Source organism: Orcinus orca, chromosome 2 (genome assembly GCF_937001465.1).
Source record: "Orcinus orca chromosome 2, mOrcOrc1.1, whole genome shotgun sequence".
In the NCBI taxonomy this organism is placed as follows: Eukaryota; Metazoa; Chordata; class Mammalia; order Artiodactyla; family Delphinidae; genus Orcinus; species Orcinus orca.
In genome coordinates, this window is record NC_064560.1 from 26,459,435 (window position 1) to 26,480,735 (window position 21,301).

Below are 21,301 nucleotides of genomic sequence, written 5' to 3' on the forward strand. Positions count from 1 at the left end.
ACCTACTCTGTGACCCAAGGTATTCACCCAAAATAAATTAAAGCATATATTTAAAACAAAGACTTGTACATGAATGTTAATAGTATCTTTATTTGAAATAGACAAAAACTAAACAACCAAAGCCCCTGAATGAGGTAATGAATAAGCACATTGTAGTATATCCTTCCAATAGAATGTTACTCAGCAGTAAAAACAAATGAACCACTGACACACAGCAAAATGGGTAAATCTCTTATAATTATTGAGTGAAAGAAGCCCATCTTCCCCGTCCCCCAAAAGAACACATGCTGTATGATTTGATCCTCTGTCCAAATTATGTAAAATTCTGAAAAATGCAAAGTAATCTTTAATGAAAGAAAATAGATTTGTTTTTACCTGGGGATGGGACATTGGGTTGGGGGTGAGGACAGTGATTCCAGAAGACAGAGAAAATTTGAGGGGTGATAGATACGTTTATTACTTGATCGTGGTGATGGATTCATGGATTTATTCTTATGTCAAAACCTATCAAATTGTATAATTAAAATGTGTGTGGTTTATCATAAGCTAATTATACTAAAATTTAAAATAATTAAAAAGTTAGAAAATAAATTAGATAAAACTAAACGAGGAAAATAGGAATTTAACATCCAACTGTTTTTATATATGGAATGCATATATATGTGTGTGTAGAGATGTACATGTATACACACAAGTATAATCATTACACCCGTGCACATGCAGGTATAGAGCATATTTGCTGAGGGACAGTTTTGAATGAGCAAACAGTAAGGAGCAAGGGGTCTGTGGTCACTTTTAGCTTTACCTCTTTCCAGCTACTTGACTCAATTTAATCATTCATAAAATTAGAAGCAAAGGTTAGTTGAATTCTAAAGCCACTTCTAGACCTGAATGCTGTGTCAGACTGCTTAACGCATACCCAATTTTAGAAATATCAAAGAATGACAGGCTGGCAAACCACAGGCACCTTGATAAATGGCATGTAGCTCTACTATCAGGGGATACATATGCTAGCTGAGAGTGTATTTATTAGATAGTTCTAACTACGCTAAAAAATTAACCTTCGAGCTTCCCTGGTGGCGCAGTGGTTGAGAGTCCGCCTGCCAATGCGGGGGACACAGGTTCGTGCCCCGGTCCGGGAAGATCCCACATGCTGCGGAGCGGCTGGGCCCGTGAGCCATGGCCGCTGAGCCTGCGCGTCCGGAGCTTGTGCTCCGCAACGGGAGAGGCCACAACAGTGAGAGGCCTGCGTACCGCAAAAAAAAAAAAAAAAAAATTAACCTTCAATTTTAGTGGCTTAACACAATCGAATTTTATTTCTTGCTCACACAACAGACCAACATGGGTTGTTGGTTAGATGTCTGCTGATTCAGAGACCGCCAGGCCTCTAGATTCCTTTAGTTACCTTTTCTTGACAGAGAAAGACATGAGAGATTGGGGGGGGGAGGTATTTACAAGAAGGAACTTTATATCTTTAATCTTGGAATTCAATTTTTGAATGATGGCTTTATAAATAATTTCATGTCCTTTATTTAAAGAGAATCATATGGGTAAAGTCTTTATTAACCAAATATTCACAGCCCCAGATTTCTAGCAGTTGACAAAAATTGTTGTGAGATGTGATGCTGCTGTCTGCGTAGAGTCAGTGTTCACCATGTCTCTGATTTCTCATTTTATGTAGTAGGAACTGTGTTTGACTTTGTCACCCATTTTCTTGTATGTAGATTTCTCAGAGTAACTCTTAAGTAGCATTTTTTTTAAATTGTAGTAATTTGGGGGAATAGAAGCAATAAGACAGGATAAGGATCTATTCAACGAATTGTTTTGTCTATTTTTTAGATATTTACTATACTATATTGTTTTGTCTATTTTGTCTATTAGATATTTACTATACTATATAGATATTTACTATACTATATTGTTTTGTCTTTGTCTATATTGTTTTGTTTTGTCTATTTTTTAGATATTTACTAAGCCACTACTGGGGGCCAGGCACCATTTTGGACCCTGAGAATACATCAGGGAACTGAAAAGGTAAAAATTTTCTGTCCTCATGGAGCTTACTCTCCAACTGGGAAAGATGGAAATAAGTAAAATAAATACATAGCATTTTAAAAGTTGGTTTAAGTTTTGTGGTATGAAAAATAAAGCTGTAGAACAGTATAGAAAGTGCAGAGGAGGAGGTAACATATTATTACAAGTATAAATAAGTGTAAATAATCTGACCTATTTTAAAAAGGCATATTCTAGCTGATGTGTTGAAATAAACTGTGGAGTTGAAGCAGGGAGATAAATAATTCAGACAAGAGATGATACTGGCCAGGACCAAGATGGTGGCAGTAGGGTGGTGTGCAGTAGATGGATATGGGGTGTGGTGAAGGCAGACCCCACACAATTTGCTGATAAACTGGGCTTGTGCGAGAGAAGTGTTGGGGGGTGGCTGTAAGATTTTAGCCAGTGCACCTAAGTTTGGCGTTTCCTTAACTAAGAAAAGAAAGACTATGGGAGAGCAGGTTCAAAGGTAAAGACCAGGAGTTCACTTCTAGGTAAGTTAAGTTTCAGAAATTCTAGTGGCGGTGTTGAGAACGCAGCTGCATATATGAGTCCAGGTCAGGGACAGTACTGTGATGTCAATCTGAGATTCTTCAGCTTGTGGACGTGGTTAGAAACCATGGGATGGGATGGGATCATGAAGCGAGTGAGTGTAGATGGAGAGAAGCCAGATTCCACAGACTGCACCCTGGACATTCCAACACAGAGAGATCAGGAAGATGAAGCCGAGTCAGGAGAGACAGCTGAACAACCGGTAGTGGAAAGCCAAGAAATCGTGGTCCTGGGGGCCAAGCAAGGAGAGAATGGCCGCCTATGTCCAGAGGTGCCAAAGGGGCAAACGTGGTGAGGACCAAGAACCTATCATCGCTGACGTCCTTCCAAGAGCAGCCTTGGTGGGGTGGGGTGGGGAAGGCCTGGTGTGAGTCCATTTCGGATGGGAGTGGAGGGGAAGAGCACTGGAGATACTGGTATTGATAACGTAAGGCATTTTGCTGCGGGGAATAGGCCAGTTTCTATTGGAGCAAGTGGAGCCTAGAGAGGGGTTTTGTCTCTTTTTATTTTAAGACTGGAGACATTACAGTATTAGGTGAGCTTCCAGAAGAAATGGATGCAGAAGCGAGGAAAGACTGAGTGAAGCAGTCATCCTGAATAGGCGAGAGGCTGGAATCTAGTGCACAAGACGAGGGACTGCCTTGGCATTAGGATCACTGCCTTAGTAACAGAAGGGAGGGCAGAGTGTGCACAAAATCCTAGCAGTGGGGTCCATGTGGTTGGAACCTCCAGATGTTCCACTGTAGTGGCTTTATTTTATTCTATCTTTTTATTTTATGTTATTTCTTTTTTTTGTTGTTTTGTTTTTGTTTTTGTTTTTTTGCAGTACGCAGGCCTCTCACTGTTGTGGCCTCTCCCGTTGCGGAGCACAGGCTCCAGATGCGCAGGCTAGGCAGCCATGGCTCATGTGCGTGTGGGATCTTCCCGGACTGGGGCACGAACCCATGTCCCCTGCATCGACAGGCGGGCTCTCAACCACTGCGCCACCAGGGAAGCCCTATTTTATGTTATTTCTTGAAACAGGAACTTTGTTTGTTTATGAGAGTGGGAATTTGAATGAGCTCAGGAAACAGGAAGATGTTGGCACCACCATAGGTACACCTGTGCTTATGACCATGACTTTCAGGGGAAACCATCACGGGTATAAGTTTTTCTCCAGCCATATTCAGATGCAATGGTGCAAATGTGGAGTGACGACTGTAGGGCAGGATTTAAGCAGGGGTGGTTTTCACTGAGAGCTAGAGTTGTGTGCAGGGAGCAATTCCAAGGACGTGGCTAGGGAAGGAAGGACGGGGGTGTGGGAAGACCGCAAAGCAGGAAGAGAAAGGGAGTGAGGTCTCTGGGGGCTGGTGGGTTATTGTTACCATGGAGACATAAGAGTGGATGAGCTGAAAAGAAGGAAGCTGCAGTCAAAAATGGGATGCTCAAAATAAAGGTTACAGAGGGGCTGTGATCATTGGTAATGACAAGGTCCATGATAGGAACTCAGAGGTGAGTGCCGGGTAGGCTGAACGTACGATTTTTGAGGAGTTTCAAAAATGAGAAGCCAAATCTTTGTTAAGATTATTTCCATGTGTGTGGATATCAGTAATAATTAGGACTAGCAGTGTATTGAAGATAGTGGTCGGGAACCAGAACCTAAAAATACAGAGATTTGAGGTGGAGCGAACCACAAGCTGTGGTGGTAGGAGGTAGACGATTGCTACACTTGGGTGTGTGTGTGTGTGTGTGTGTGTGTGTGTCTGTCTGTCTGTCTGCCTGTCTGTCTAAGGAAAGCAGGGGCTAACATAGACAATATTACAGACAAAAAAATGTGTCCTTATGAATTTGCATTCTAATTTGATTGAAAAGTTAATACACAAATAAATGTTAAATAGCCATTTTAATTTATGCATTAACAATTGTTTACCTCATGGGTTTAAGACATGAGGTCAATATATGATATGAGGAAATAATTGATGGAAACTGAGGTTGTTGAAATGTCGCAGAGGCAGCACGGTTTCTGACATGATAATCTGTTTGGGGGGTTACCATATACTTTATTAATTCATGACAAAGAAGAGGACCTGAGTCTAGTTTCAGGTCCTCTTCTAGTACTCAACAACTGACTTCCCAGTTGTTACATTTGGGAGAAAATTTCTCATCAGCAAGAACTGGCTTGAAGCCGATCTCCCCACAGAAACAAGCTCTACCAAGTTGAGAGCCAGGCATGTGCTCAGCCAGCATGTAGATGACTACAGGGACAATGTCAGAAGTGGCATGCGTGTTGGGAAAGACAAATGCATGTCCAGAAATACATTTGCTCATATTTTCACTCCTGCTTGGAGGGTCCTACCTGTCTTCATAGGAGATCTACCTATAAGATCCAGCTGAAGTCCTGTCCTCTTTGAGAAGCCTCCTTCCTGGCTGTTCTATACTCTGCTTTCTGTGTGAATGCCTGTGCTGTTTATTGTCTGGTTTTCTTTTGAATTTAATTGTATCACAGCTCATATTATAGAAGCAGCTACTTAATATACAAAATGCCAGGTCTTGCCGTAAACACTTTACAGTATTTTATTTAATTATTTAATTTGCACAATAACCTTGCTATTCTTACTATTACCATTACTTCTGATTTACAGAAGAGACAATCTTTTTTTTTTAAGTTGATCTAGCCAAGATTGTTCATGCCCAGGTTTCTAATATGTAAGACTAATTTTTAAAACCATACAATACGAGGAGATTGCAAAGATATAGCACGATGGAAACTTCCACAGTCTTCTAAGAGGAACACAAATTGGCTCAGTCATTTTACAGAGTAGTTGTTTTATCCAGAATCATCAAAGATTCCTTATTAACCAAGCTGTCCCACTCTTGTATATACTCTAGAATGACTCATGTCCTTGTGCAGCTGTATAATTGTAGAAGAATGTTTATTCCAGCAAGATTAATAATAAGCAAAATGAGAAGACAACCCAACAGTATAAAAATTGTGGACTAGATAAATAAATTATGGAATATGCCTGCAATGGAACTCTACACAGCAATGATGATTGGACAGGCAGCAACATGGTTGATATTATAAACATACTATTGCGAGAAAGAGTCAATATGTGAGAGAATACATACAATATGATTCCATTTACCCAAAGGTGAAAAACAGGCAAAAGGCGGGAATGCTTATATATAAGCAGTAACACTAGAAGGTAAGCTAGGGTGGAGGGTCTTTCTGGGGCTCCGGTCATACCTTGTTTGCTTTATGATTGTTCTAGTCTCCACATCGTGTGAATTGCTATGGCATTATATTGCACAAACAAAAGGAAGTAACCAGAATTCAAGCTCAACACCTGAATATGGCACAATGCTAAACCCTCATTCAACCCCCAGTTGATTTAATTAGAGATAAATTGCTGATGATCAGTGGTTAATCACAAAGACAAAGTTGATTGTGGAATAAAAATAATTTCAGAATCTCCAGTTTTTCTATTTGAATTTTCTACCTAGTTACGGATCCCCTCTACCATATCCTCAACCAGAAATCATACAACTTAGATGGGAAAATGACAAACTAATTTGGTAAGCCAAGCTTCATTTTGGCACAAAGCTAATATTTAGAAGATATTCTTCCTTATGTTAAATGAATCACTTCCCTATAATTTCTTCACAATGATATAAACTCTTCTAAAAGTACAGAGAAAAAATATCTGTTGAAAAATACATAAAATAAAATTTTACTTAAACATTATTTATTCTCCTGTCTCAAATTTGCTCAGGGGGAGCATTTAGAGTATGGAATGTTGTATTGCAAAACATTGAAATCAGATTATGATTACATTCTTTTAATAGAGACAAATGAAATTTATATTTTGGCCTAACATGGTGCTATGGACTGAATGTTTGTGCCCCATCAATTCATATGTTGAATCCTAACCCCCAACGTGATGGTGTTAAGAGGTGGGGCCTTTGGGAGGTGATTAGGATTAGATGAGGTCATGAGGGTGGAGCCCTCATGAATGGAATTAGTGCCCTTGTAAAAGAGATGCAAGACAGATGGTCTCTCTTTCTCCACCATATGAAGACACAGCAAGATCACTGTCTGTAAACTGGAGTCTCAGCAGAAACCCAATGTGCCTGCACCTTGATCTTGGACTTCCCAGCCACCACAACTGCAGGAAATAAACGTTTTGTTATTTAACCTGCCCCATCTATGATACTTGTCAGCCTGAGCTAAGACACACTGAATGGCACAAGGTTAAAATGAATACACAGTTGATGTCAGGGTTAAAGGTGACTACCATGTGAAGGAATGGATCTCTGGCACACAAATATAAACCTGAAATTGCATCATCCCAAAACAGTTATCACTGCAATTTTATTATAATTTTGTGCCGAAATTTTCAAAGTTGAACTTTTTGTTCAAGAATGGTAATACCCCAGCCCCATCGGGTGCAGATTTGCTCCTGCCAACATGGTTTGCAACACCAAATAGAGGCTCAGTTCCAACTGGCACATTACTGATATTAGGAGCCTTTTGGTGCACAGCTGAATATAATTCAGGGAAAAGATTTTCAGAAGCATTTTTTTCTAGAAGGAAATTTGTGCTGAGGATTTACTGCTTGGACAATTATAAAATGTACTTTAACTACTGAAAATAATTCAATGTCCAAAAATTTTAAATTTATTTTATAAGCTTCAAGCGATATTCATCTTACAATGATTATTAAATACTGTCTTTAAAAGATTGATTGGAAGAATAAATTATGTTCCTCTTTTCTCTATCATTTTCATCTTTTCTTCATAATTTTTTATAAGGTATACACTTGTCCTCTTGCAATGTCTTTCCCATACTAATTTTATCATGGATGGTATAATTTTATAATTTTTACTCATTAAGAAAATTTGATGTGGCACAGTTGAAATGTTTATAACTCATCCTCATCTTTATAAAATGTGAATCCTTCCCTAACGGGGGCTTTTTGTTTTGTTTTTTAGAGAGATTAATGTCCAAATAAGTCTAATTCAATACAGTACTTAAAGGTTATTTTGTTTTCCACTGTAAATTTCAATACACCAAATACTTCTAAAGAGATTAGAATTATAATTTAACCAAATCTCTATTAACCTACTTTGTATTATTATTTTAATTTAAATATTTGACTTTAACATTATAACTCAGAAAGTTATAATGATTTGCTAGTGGAATGTTCCAAAGGATTGTCCCTAATATTTACATTATTTTAATCTATTTTCCTACTCAATTAAAGTTCTTAAAATTGTACCTGTACATACAATGAATAGTTTTCACAAGCATTATTAGAAGTACATGTTTTCATGTAACAATATTAAATAGATATTTATACTTCAAGTGCTGGATGCAGATTTTGTATATAAACCACATAGAAGATTTTCCCTTAGAGGTTACAACTACATTTGACAGTTAATATTCAAATATTATTTTGATTTTTTTGAGAGAATAAGCCATAACTTCAGCATTCTACTAGTTCTATAAACATATTTTATTTATAGTTGAATGTGAAATATGTCTATTTACATGCATCTACACACACATATACATAAGGCTAACATATCTGCAATGCCTGGACATCCATTTAGCACTGCCAGGCACAGCCGTTTCAGCTCTTTGACAGTGTTTGTTCTAATGGCCATAATGTGTATCAACTAGTTGTTAAACATTTGAACAGCATCTTATAGGTGCACACACACACGCACATGCACATACACATACAAAAATAAGAAGTGCTTTCTAGATTTTTTTTTGAAAACTTCAAATAAAGCTTTTTGTTGGAAGCCATGTACAGAATAATTTGCCATAAAAATAAAACAGATTTTTAGCTCTTGATTTAGAATTCATTGTGTAAAATGACTCAAAATTGGGCATCCCATTCTGTGATTCTATGAAAACAAAGTAAAACAACAAAGAAAGAGAAAGGGACAAAGAGGAACAAGCACGTGTTGCATCTTTTAATCTACTGTTAGATTCTGTGTTTTTTCATCATACTCCATCCAGGATGACATCATCATGCTCCATCCAGGATGACATCATCATACTCTGTCCAGGATGACATCATCATACTCTGTCCAGGATGACATCCTCATACTCCATCCAGGATGATGGCATCTTAACTCGATTTCATCTGTAAAGACCCTGGTTCCAAATAAGGCCACATTCAGTCATGGGGGCTATCCCAGTCATGGGGGCTCCACCCTCATGACCTAATTCACCTCCCAGAGGTTCCACCTCCTAACACCATCACACTGGGGATTAGATTTCAACCTATAAATCCTGGGGAGACACAAACATTCAGTCTATAGCACAATTCAACCCACTCATCACAACAAAATCAAGGCTCATTTTATGAACTGTGGGTTACTGGATGCAAGCTTTCACTGAAACTCAGATAGATTAGAGCAAGGCAGGCAACTTATCCAAGATCAAAGGCCACCACTGGACCGTCATGAAGCTGGATGTGGCGACCATTCTGTGGGAATCCACCATCCAAAACATCAGCAGTGTGGAGAGATTCTCCCATTCAAAGACATGATTGTACTGGATGTAGCAAGTGGACAAATGAAAGTCACCTTGTTTTGTTTTTATATTTCTACTTCAGAACTGATGAGATGACTTATTTGTTTGGGTACTGCTGATAAGAATATGACAAATAGCCTGAAGTATTTCAATAACCTGCCATAATCTAGAGGTTTATGCACAGAGAATTATGAATGAATCATTTGTGCTACCACTTAGCACGTGAAAACAGTGATAGTGCAGAATCAATTGCTCTTTGTTTGAGGACATAGTGAGCAGGGGAGCACCTTTCTCAGATGAATTAATCATTGAACTCATTCAGAGGCAAGCTGTGGAGGGCTTGGAAACACTTTGTTCGAAGGAGGCTTTAAATGTCAGAGGAAAATTGTTTTAATTAACCAATTGTTCTTTAGTTGCATCTCCAGTGGAAGCAGTTTTTAAATTTTCTTTTAGGCTCTCTTTTCCTGGCCAGATTTTGTGAAGATAACTATTCCAAACACTTTGAAAGAGAAGTCACATTTTAAAAATGGTGTTAATATTTTAGTTCACTCATTTCCTTTCAGAAAAAAAAGATCATGTAGGGAATTAATATCTCTTAAGACAAGAACAGTTAGTTGTACTTTCAGAAGTTAACTCTATCATTTTTTATTGGTATTTTGTCTCCAATAGCTGTCTCCCTTTCTCCGTAGTCTCGGGTCAAATTCCTGAGAGAGAGAATTCAGTGCACCTTTATACCCTACAAGTTATAGCTTAGACCAACCTGGAGCTCCCTGGCCTCGGAGCAGGTGCTCATCCATAATCCCAGAACCACATATGAATGGGTCCATGTAGCAAATGTGACTGCCTTCGGGTTTCACTTTCAGTAGAATCGTGCAGGTTCCTAGGACAGGAAGAGTCCATGTCCCTGTTTGTTTTAGAAAGATACTTACAAAGATGTATTCAATACCTAAATCTCTGGGGAGGGGTATAGATTCTTGCTTATTGTGCTCATGCAACGCGTACATGCACGAGATCTGGGGATGTTGCATGTTGTGGTTAACCTGCGAAGGTGAGGGCGGGGCAGCTAAGCAAGGACGTCAGAGGTGCATGCGCTTGGGACGTGTGCTGAGACCAGGAATAGGGTCAGCTCAGCCTTTTCCCCATGGTGGACTCTGATAAGAAAGAAAATTTTTTTTCAATGCACTTAGGAGGAAAAAGTAGCAAAAGGAAAGAAAGCATTTGAAAAGGCAGTAATTGCACTTTGCCGATTAGATATGAATGTAGTCTCACCACAACTGTAAGTCCCTGCCCCATCATTGGAGGACACATTTTGTGGAGCTGGGATATTATGACATAAGGAGACTCTGGTTCACACGGGAGAGGAGTGATCGTTGCAGTCCTCTCTGCCGTGGTGGAAAAAGGAAATGGTACTCCTCATATCTCACAGGTTCCCTGCCCGGTCAGAAAGAGAAAGGCAGAGAAAGGAAGTCTTCCTACACAGGCACAGGCTAAATGTGAAATAGGAGATATTTAAGAAAGGTGGTCTGATCACACTGTGGGAAAGGAGGAAACAGAAGCGCACACATGGGGGTGTTCAGACCTACTGGAAGAAGGAGGCGGGGCAGTGAGGGAGCGGCCAGGCGGTCATTGCCCTGGGAGATGCGAGATGCCCCCAAAGAACTCAGGGCAGGGGAGTGATACCAAGAAGCAGCGCCTTGGGATCCTGAGTGTTTCCTAGTGGCGAGGCAGCCCTCACTCCAGACTCAGGAGGGAGAGCAGGGGACTGTCCTCCGCCTGGCGTGGAGGATGGTCCTTACGTGCGTGGGATCCCTGTTTCCTTTCTCTTTTCTGCTCTTCACAGCCCCACTCTCCCTTTGACATTGGTGATTTCTCCTCACTACCCTTTGCTGGTTGCCGGAGTTTAGGGTCAGCTGCACTGGCCGTGAAATTGAGTATTGGGAGGCGGGGAGGGACAGGAGAAAATCCTGCTCTGTGTTTACAAGGAAGGAACTCCCAGCGTAGCCATGGCATAAATAAAACCATAATCCTTCCTAATTCTGAAAATTTTATACCGTTTCCATGTCTAAAAGGGATTGAGTTAGTTTACAAGTTATAATACAATGCCAAATAGTTAAACGTGTAGTTTGGAGAGTTTAAAGAGCTGAGGAATCATCTAAATGCAGCTAAAGGCTAAAACTATTACCTGTGATGAGAGAATATTAAACACGACAATTGCACCTTTAATTTCATTTGAAGATTTTTGGTAGCTTAGAAAAAAAAGGAATATGTCCAATCCACAAGTTTTCTTTTCTGACAAGAGAAAATGCCATCATTATTTGCAGAGAGTCTTGCCCTCTTCTGGAATTAAACTTAAGCAGGAAGTGATGACATGTATTCAAGAACACTGTCACAGACTTAACTGTGGGCAGAACTCAAAGGTGACACCTGGGCCATCATCCACATAGCTGCACACTCAGCAGAAGCCCACGCTTCCCTTAGACCATATTTACAAAATAACCCACATAATTTATGTGCCAACATCAACATCTCAAAGCCCTTCATTTCTTTGTAGTCATAAACATAGCACCTGTGAGACAATAGTGTTTATTAACAGGTATTCACAGTGAAGGTGTCACAATAAGTTAGTGGTAATGATTCAACACAGAGAGAACTGAGTTTACAGTCACATCTGTTTTGAATGGGAGACAGTTGAACCGCTCCCTTACTATGTGCAATGGATCCCAGGAGCAGGACCGTCACAGAAGAGGACCAAAGGCTTTTGACAGAGTTATCAGAGGTACTTGTACAACTTCACTTTTTTTTTTTTTATCTTGTTAACAGAAGATAATTGTTCCGTGTTTAGTTGCTCCCACCAAAGCAATGGTAATTGTTTAGATGTCATATGTTTACTAAAAAGTTCTTACTTACCACCAAGAAGTGGGCTGGGGGAGAAGAAAATGTGGAAGATGGAATGGGATTGGTAAAGGCTGACAATGTTGTATTTTCTCCTTTTAATCCTGATTAGAAGGAGAAAATGGTGGAACAGAAAGGATTCTCTGGATTTTCAGGAAATGTATGTTTATTCTGAGGCTGTAATTTGAGAAGTCGAGAATATTCTGTTACCCCTGGGGCCACTTCCACAGGCTTCCCTGATACTAGAGAACTGATGCTGGGAGAAGGTCCATGTGCTTTGTGTACCTGCAGTGGTAGAAGGACTTCCTAGTTTCTAAACCTTCGTGGTGGTGAATGCTACTTTCTTGTGGAGATTCTTTCCCTGGTTAACACGCTTTGGGGTGAGCATCAGTTTCCCTACTAGACAATACAGCCGACCCTAGAATCCCCAGCATCAGCCCAATACTGGCCGAGCCTCAGGGCTGGGGCCGCTGACCAGCCCAGGCAGCGTGAATGGCCACGTTCAGTCCGCTGGGTCTGGGCCACGAGCAGAACCCAGTCATTAGAAACCCTTATTCCCTTGGTGCAGCGGGGTCAAGGGCAGAGTTCTCACAAGCTATTTATACTGCGGCAGGAATTCTCTGCTCTCGACATTACCGAGGTTTACATAAATGGTCATTAGGAAAAAGTGACTGCACTGAAGAAAAGTACATTCTGTACTTAGAAGTGTTTTGCACATATTCCAAAAGGGTTGAGAGGAAGGCGGATGGGAGGGGGGAGATTCTCACATTTTTGGAAAATCTCACATGCATACGGCTTTCATTAATGTTTAAAAAAAAAACCCTCACTATAATTAATACTGCAAAGTTGTACACATCTCACATACTACACCGAAGCCTGCACACCCAACTGTGAGAATCTGAAAATGTAAGTTTCACAGGAAGAAATTCCACCTATCTGGGGTCTTAAAGGAAGGATTATTTCCACCATAATCCCTTTCGTGATGACTTTAGGGTTTTTTTCTGTTTATGATCTTGCATGCAGTTTTAACAATACTTAAATCAAAAGGCAGTAAAAATCCATTCTGCAGTCCAAGGCCAAAGTATCCTTTTAATGCTTCAATTCGATCTAAGTTAACAGTGTCGTACACTCTACCACTAACATTTTATCTGCCCTTCAAACTTCTCAGAAGTACTTCCCTGGAATTGTGTTCTGACACCAGTTGTACTCTTTTTGGAAGCTCTGGGGATAATCTTTGGTTTTCTTTTTTTTTTTTTTTTTAAGTTTTTTTGCAATTAAACCCCCTTGGATAGCACTTTAAAGAAGTCTTATTCTTTATACTAAATTCTACATAAAACTTGAAATATCTTGTGCTTCCATGAGTTTTAATGAGTTTAATAATGTTAATATACTACTTAATAATTACTTGCTTCCCCTAGAAGGTAATGAAAAAATAAATATGCCCTTGAAAACTAAAAGGCATTGAAGAGAGTCATTATGATATACGTTGAAATATCACTTTTTATTATTGCAAAAGTATGTGTGCTCTACCCTAGGGCCCATGGGTCTCAGGATTGTAAGGGCCCTACACTTGAAGCCTAAGGCACTGCATCGCCTTCTTATTTGTTGTGTGTTTGAATTTGTACTCTCTGAGCCCCACCTGGCCCTCTCCCTGCCCTGGGTACCCCCTAGGTGCTCCCTCCCTTTTCCTGCTGCCCTGCCCAGCTGCCCAGTGTGGGCAGAGGCCGCAGGTGCCTGGGTTCTGCTGCACCTGAGGTATGCGCTGGGGCTGTGGGTGTGGACAGGAGGGTCTCAGCGCATCACTTAGTTGGAGCCTCAGCTGCCTCCAGGGTGAAAACCAGACAGCAGCACAGTCTTAGCTCAGTGAGCTCCACCCTAAACCCACACGAGAGCCACTGATGATTTTAAGTAGAGGGAGATCCAATTTGTGTTTAGAAATATCACTCTAGTTAGAATTCAGAGGATGGACATGTTGGGAGACCAGTGAGCTGGTCACTGGAGGAGCCCAAGCAGAGAGTTGAAGTCCTGAACGAACTGAGGCAGCCCCAGAGCAGATGCAGAGGAGGGCTGGAGAAAACTGCTGGCTCTGAGGGGGTGTGCAGGGAGTTCCAGAGCACCCCGCGCATCTCAGAGAGCAGCCGTCAGTAAACATGCAGGCTTTATGTGGAAAGGGGTTGGTTACAGTAAAAACTCCCGAGCATCGCAGCTGGTGCAATTGTACCCTATTGTAATGAACCACTCACTTTCCTGTCACTCTTCGGCTTCCCATCTGTCACTGATAATGCTCCTGATGTTGAGAAGTACTTAGAGGAAATGCTTTTACAAGGCAGGGAAAGCCAAAGTTCCTCATTAGTGCTTAAGTGCTGTGTACATTTATGGCGATGGCTACTGCTTTGTCATGAATATTATCCCATTACATCGAAATGCTTTATAGGCCTTTAGTAGAAAGCCACTACAGACTGAAAATTCTAATTATTATTATTGCCATTATTATTATTCTGATTTTTAGAGTATTTGCAGAATTGTCCCATTTAAGAGACAGTTTATTGCAAGTTTACTGTCTTGCATTTCTCTTTTCTAGTCTTTCCAATGCTCTTGATTTCTCTTATAATCCTTCAGTTGTTCTCACCAATGAAAAAAGAACCTATTAAAAACCTTTATATTCACAGAATATAAAGACATGTATTTATTTTGAGTAAGCCCTTTTATATCAAACCTATTTCTTACAACAACTAAATAAGAGCATCTGGTTGATTTTTTATCTAAAAATCTATCTAAATCAGGTAATATTTATCAAGTGTGCTCGTTTGTTATAAAATGGAGTATTCAAAGAAAGAAAGAAGAGTAATCCAAGATAATTGATAGCAATGATATATCTTTGGCATATTCTCTGTATGTTTAAGCCACTTTCTAACAGCATATTCAGAGATGTAGACTCTGGTGGCGGCTAGTAATTTTAGGTGAACTAAGTATTTTTAAAGATATGAATTTTTTCTCATATATTTTCTGGCATATAATAAAGTCCATTCAGGAAACTCTAAATATCCTTGGACTCCAATTTCAGAACATTAATTGTTAGCTGACCAACACCCATTCTCCTATCTCTGGTAGTTAAAGAACTGCAGATGTCTTTAGGGAAACCTCCTTTCCTGTTTTGAGGGAAAAGGCTCCAAAACTAGCTCTGGTGGTAGGGTCAGTTGGCTTAAATGGATCAGTATATCCCATGCACCTTGACCGTGACAGTTGCTTCAGATCCAGGGAGGTAACCCAATGAGAGTCAAAGAAACATGAGAAAACGTGGGCTGAAACTTCCGGTAAAGATAAGCTCTTGTTCTTCCTCTGGGCTTGGTGGTACAGGGTGAGAAGCATGGGGCCGTCCTATGAAGGGAGCCAGCGGGAAGGAAGTGGAGCCTCTGGGTCTTAGTAACACAGTTTTTGTCCTGAATCAAGTCAAACCTAAGGCAGCGCTACTTGTAGACATTTCTGGCACATAAGCAAAGATTTCCCTTTTTCCTTATGCCTGTTTAAGTTTGTTGGCACATACAACACAAATAGTCTTGAATGAAGTGCATTAGCTTGGAGACACTGGCCCTAGTCTAAAGAGGTGCTTTCCTTTTTTAAATTTGCAAATGTTTTCTCTTTCGATCATGTCCTATTTGAATGTGGTGTTGTTGGGGATTCAGTATATTTTCCAGTTTTTTATCCTTCAGTCATAACTGAAAAGTTAAGAAAAGGTTACAGCAAATCAGGTACACCCATGATTAACTCTTATAAACATATTGAATCCTGGAAAGTGCAGACATGAAGCAAAGCGAAATCATAGAAGTAAGATGTTATCAAATGCTTGGCTATTTGATAATGTGCGGCCAAAGAAGTAGAAACATTTGTGGGGAGGTTTCCTGTAAGAACTAGAGGTGAATAGAATTCAGTTTAGGTTTTCAGGTGTAATCCTTCCTGTTTCCACTGCATACATGTGATTGAAATGGACAGTAGGAAAAATTTTTAGGTAGAGTAGATTTCTGAGACCAATACCGGGTGAAGAAAGATGGTTCCTGAGATCCTCACACACAGTTACTTGTGGGAAGAGGGCAGAGACCTACTGCTTGCGCAGAACCCACTTCAAGTGTGAGGTCTGTTGTCAAATCCTGGAAGTACAGGGTCGGGAAAAAGAGCAAAGACTTGGAAGCAGACCCTGAGGGTTTGGAGTCCCAGTTGCACATCTTCTGAGCTGGCTGTTACCTTACGCAGCTTACATAATCCTCTGAGCCTCAGTCCCCTTCCCCGTAGAATGGAAATGATAATAGTAGGCTCTTCACAGGATGCTTGGGTGATAAAATTAGAATGAATCTAAAAAGCAGTTCTGAGCACAATACTTGGCCCATGAAAATTGTTCCCTGAACGTTATTGTTGCTGGTCCACAGTCAGCCTCTGGTGACCACACTGCAAGACTCCCTCCACTTTGGGCTGCCTGCTCACTCAGTTCAGCTCCCTCACCCTGGAGAGGACTGTTTTGCAGGGTAGGTGAAGACGAGGGAAAGACAGGGACAGGGGCCCTTCTTTGTTGAGCATTTTAAAACATATCTGCTATATATAAATCAGTAACTCAGTAGTTACCATTCCAAACCCTCACTATTCTAGTACCATGTTAATTTTCAGACAGTTGACTGAGGTAGAAGTCATGTGAGTAAATGTTTTCAATTCTCATAACCTGAGTCAGTTCAAAAGCAATTACCACAGAAATGCTGATCCAATGTAGAAATGGTTGAAATGAGATTCTCTCAAATAATCAGTTCTGATCATCTTTAGCAACTTCCCTAATTGTAAAGGGTTGACTTTTCTTATTAGCAAATATCATAATGGTTGCTCTTGAAAGGAAAAAGGGGAAATGGTTAACTCGTTTTAGAAATTGCTTAAGATATACAATTTACAAGTTTACAAGTCATACTTTCTAACCAGTTCCCTCTTTTTAAAATTTTACTTCCTTTATTGCAGAGTAAAAGCCTATCATATTTTAAGGTGAGTCAATATTTGTGTGCTCAGCTCAACTTCTCCTTGGACATTTCAAAATGCAAGGTCTGCATCCTGCATCATTTAGATACTAATATTGTACAACTCTCATATTAGAGCTTTCCAGAGAAACAGAACCAATAGGGTATGTTGGATAGGAAATATATGTGTGTGTATATATATATACACACACACATATATATCCATGTATATATATATATACACACACACACATATATATCCATGTGTATATGTGATTTATTATGAGGGATGGGTTCGTGCTGTCATGTAAGCTGAGACTCCTGTGATCTACAGGGAGAGCCGATGGTGTAAGTCCCAGTCCAAGGACACGAGAAGCACTGATGTTCCAGCTCAACAATCAGGCAGAAAGAGCAAATCCAACCTTCCTCCACCTTTTTGTCCTATTCAGGGCTTTGAGGGATTGGATGAGTTCCCCACATTGGGGAGAGTCTTCTGCTTTACTCAGTCCACCAGCTCAATGCTAATCTTATCAGGAGACACCCTCACGGACACAATGTTTAACTAAATGCCTGGTAACCCCGTGATCCAATCAAGTTGACACATGAAATTAACCATCACACCTTGGGAGAAAGTCTCTGTCTAGGCAAGCAAGTGCAGGTGTCATTGTAACACTGTCCAGGGAATTCCTTTTCTATCACCAGTTCACTGTACTCTTTTCTCACCAGAATTCCTCTTTTTCCAGGATACATGGTCTATATAAAGCAGAAATGTCCTCAGAAGTAAATATTCTTGAAGAAGCTTAATCTCGTTTCATAGCAATGAAGATGACTGTTAAATATGCAAACATTAGGTCTTTATGGTAATCAACAAAATACATTTCCAACAAGCTCCAAGCTCCAAACAAAAAGCAAAACTGACAAAATCATTTTTTCTCCTATGATTTTCTACAATAATTACCAAATATAATTTCTTCCTGTTCTCAAGTTAAACTTTAGCAGATAAAATATAGATAACACAATAAACAAAAAGATTAATATATATACAGAGGTAGATTAGAAAGATAATTTAGATAATAAAATGAAAATCAATAACTAATTAAAGTCTTGCCTGATGACAATGGTTCTCCATTTGAGGAATTAAGTGTTAGCCTGGGTGGAATCGTTTTGGCATGTGTATGTGTCCATATGGCTCAGAGCAAAACAATAAGGCTAAATGTGTTCCTGATATAAGTGAAAAATCTGGATAAAAAGTCAATCACCTTTTCTTTTAAAATGACACAAATTCTTCCATCATCTTTCAAAATTAACCACTGAAGATCTTTCTTAAGGAAGTTGAATTGATTTCATCTTATTAATTAGTTCTAATTTTTCAAAAGAGTATGCTAGTTCTGCAGTTATGCTTTCATATAGCTGCCCTTTATAAGTGCCGACAGTCATATTTCTGCTTTCCCATGAGAATATTTCTTAAGATGGACCTCACATTTTATAAGGACAAAGCCACCAGCACCTGTAGTTGAAATAAGTCCTTGGTAGCATTGTGCTTCCCCATTTACATAGCTGGATAAACAATCTATGCAGAGTATAAATAAGAGAAGAATACAGGATCTTCTGCTGAAACTTATTTACACATTTTTTTTTTTTTTTTTTTTTTTGGCTGCGTTGGGTATTCGTTGCTCAGCCCAGGCTTCCTCTCATTGCGGCGAGCAGGGGCTACTCTTCATTGCGATGTGTGGGCTTCTCATTGCAACGGGCTCTAAGAGCACAGGCTCAGTAGTCGTGGTGCACAGGCTTAGTTGCTCCGCAGCATGTGGGATCTTCCCAGACCAGGGCTCGAACCGGTGTCCCGTGCGTTGGCAGGCGGATTCTTAACCACTGCGCCACCAGGGAAGTCCCATACACATTTTTTTCAAAAGATCTAAAATGATGAATTCTACAAACCAAAGAAAAGGAAATATGTTAATCCAATGCCGTGTACATATTTGCCAGATTAAAAAAATACATAAAACAATTCTTAAAAATTACTTCACTGACCAAAAAAAAAAAAAAAAACAAGAAAAGAGAATATATCTTATCTAAGAACAACTAAATGTATATATTAAAGGTCTACAAATTTAAGCACTTGAGGAGGAGACTTAACAGGCTATCAGTCAAGAGCTGCTTAAAACACAGGCTATTAAAGGGGGCTGTTATCCAGGACATTAAATGTCTAAGGCTCGCTCCTGAGACTCAGGAAGGTCAGGATGAATGGGAGGGTGCCATTTTTGGATCTTGGTTACAAACCCCAGTGGGTGGGAGTGTGGTCACATGCTCATTTTCTGCTCATGCCACTAAGTTGATGTGGTCTCCTGGACAGTAATTTGGCCACATCCAGTAAACCTGAAGATGGACATTCACTTTCACTTACTAATTGCATTTGTAGATATCTGAGGAAAGTCTCAAACTTGTTTAACTCATTACCGACTGGGGGATTTTTGCAGAAACTAACGCCTATGGCCAGCAATTTGTTATGTAAGTGAATATTGAAACGTCTCCAGTCAATAACATTTGGGTAACAAAAGACGTATTAATATGTCTGTGGTCAATAATGTGTTAAAAAAAGAATAAATAAGCAAAATGTTAAAAAAAAGAGAGAGAAACATCAAGGAACAGAAACTTAAAAGCAACAGAAAAAAAATCTTGTTTACAAAAAAATATAAATATCCATAAAAATATGATAGAATGTTGCCTTCTTGAAATAAGGACAGAATGCAAGAAGAGATAAAAGGAACAATCGGATAAACAAGAAAGAGGTTTTTGATATGAAACATGAGAGCAGGCCTTTTTTTTTAACGTGTTAGAAGATGACTGGGAAGAAAAAACCCAGAAAGCAGAATGAAGGAAACTGGGGTTAAACCAGTAGAGAAGGATGGAACTTCTGGAAATAGGTAACAGAAGAGTGTTTCAGGTGATTGTGGAGTGAAGCCAGAGTCCAGACTGGGGCAGAGGGCAGAGGGCTGCCAGGGGCACTCAATCTGGTGCCACCCTCCCCTGTTGTGAAGGCTTTTTTTTCCCTTTGGGAGTCTTTCATTCTTCCCTAACTGAACACATTAAACTATCATCAACCAATCTAATACACTAACTTTTTAAAAAAAAAAATCTTAATAGAACATAAATTTAGTTGCTTTCTGAAAAAAAGGTAACATTTTTTGAGATCTCACATATACAAAACTGTAGCCTGTCTCCTCACCTTTGATGCCTTTGTTTAGAAGCTGCAGCGAGAATCTCACCATCTCAGTGGCCTTCGTGGGTCACCTGAGCTGTGCTGGTGGCTGCAGCTCCGAGGGCCTCCTCCTGGCTTCTACTTCCAAGACCAGAGCTGCAGGAGCAAGCACTTCTGGGCTTGCTCAGGGAGCACGTGCCTGCCTTCTGGATGGGAAGGTAGCCTGAGAATCCCTTACAAACCCACGAATCCCACACACAGCCTCTTAAAAAAGATTGGCAGGAAAAAAGATCCTTTACTACAAGCCCTGTGCTTAGAACTGGTCCAAATGACCATAATAGGAGAACAGAAAAATAACTGAGGAATTTTCATACAACAAAATACTATACACCAGTTGGAAAGAGTGCTCATGTAATAGAATAAATTCAAACTATTGTGAAAAAAACCTACTTGAGAAATGGAATACACAGTGTGCTAACACTTAAATTTTAAAATAGGTGAAACAACAGAGAATTTATGAATACACAGATCTAAAAGTAGCATAAAATAGGAATGGAAGACAAATTCAGGGTACTGGTTATCAAGGGGAGGATGGGCTTGACAAGGGATTCCACACTTATCAGGACATTTTAATTTCCTGAAGAAGTCTGAAGCATATAAGTCACACTTGGAAAACCTGGGAGATCTGGGCGTTCATTACATGATTTCCCGTATCTTTTTTATACTTGATAATGAACACTGACAATTTCAACTCGATGTGAAATGTAAAGTGACCCCATCACTGTTACCATTGGTGCAGTTTGTGCAGCTGCACCTCCTGGGGGCCTGGAGGGAAGTCCAGTTACCCTCTTCATCTCCTGGCCCAAAATGCACTCAGTGAGCATTTCTTAAGTTGAATGGAAATACTCACTTCAGCAACACTGGAAACTAAAATTAACATTCCTTCTCAAAACTCCCAGTGTCACCTGGTACCAAATTGATCAACCTCTTGCCTCTCCGTGGTCTTTCTAATTCTCGTTGCTATGAACTAAATGTCTGTGCTTCCCCAAACTCTTATGTGGAAACATAACCCCCAATGTGATGGTATTAAGA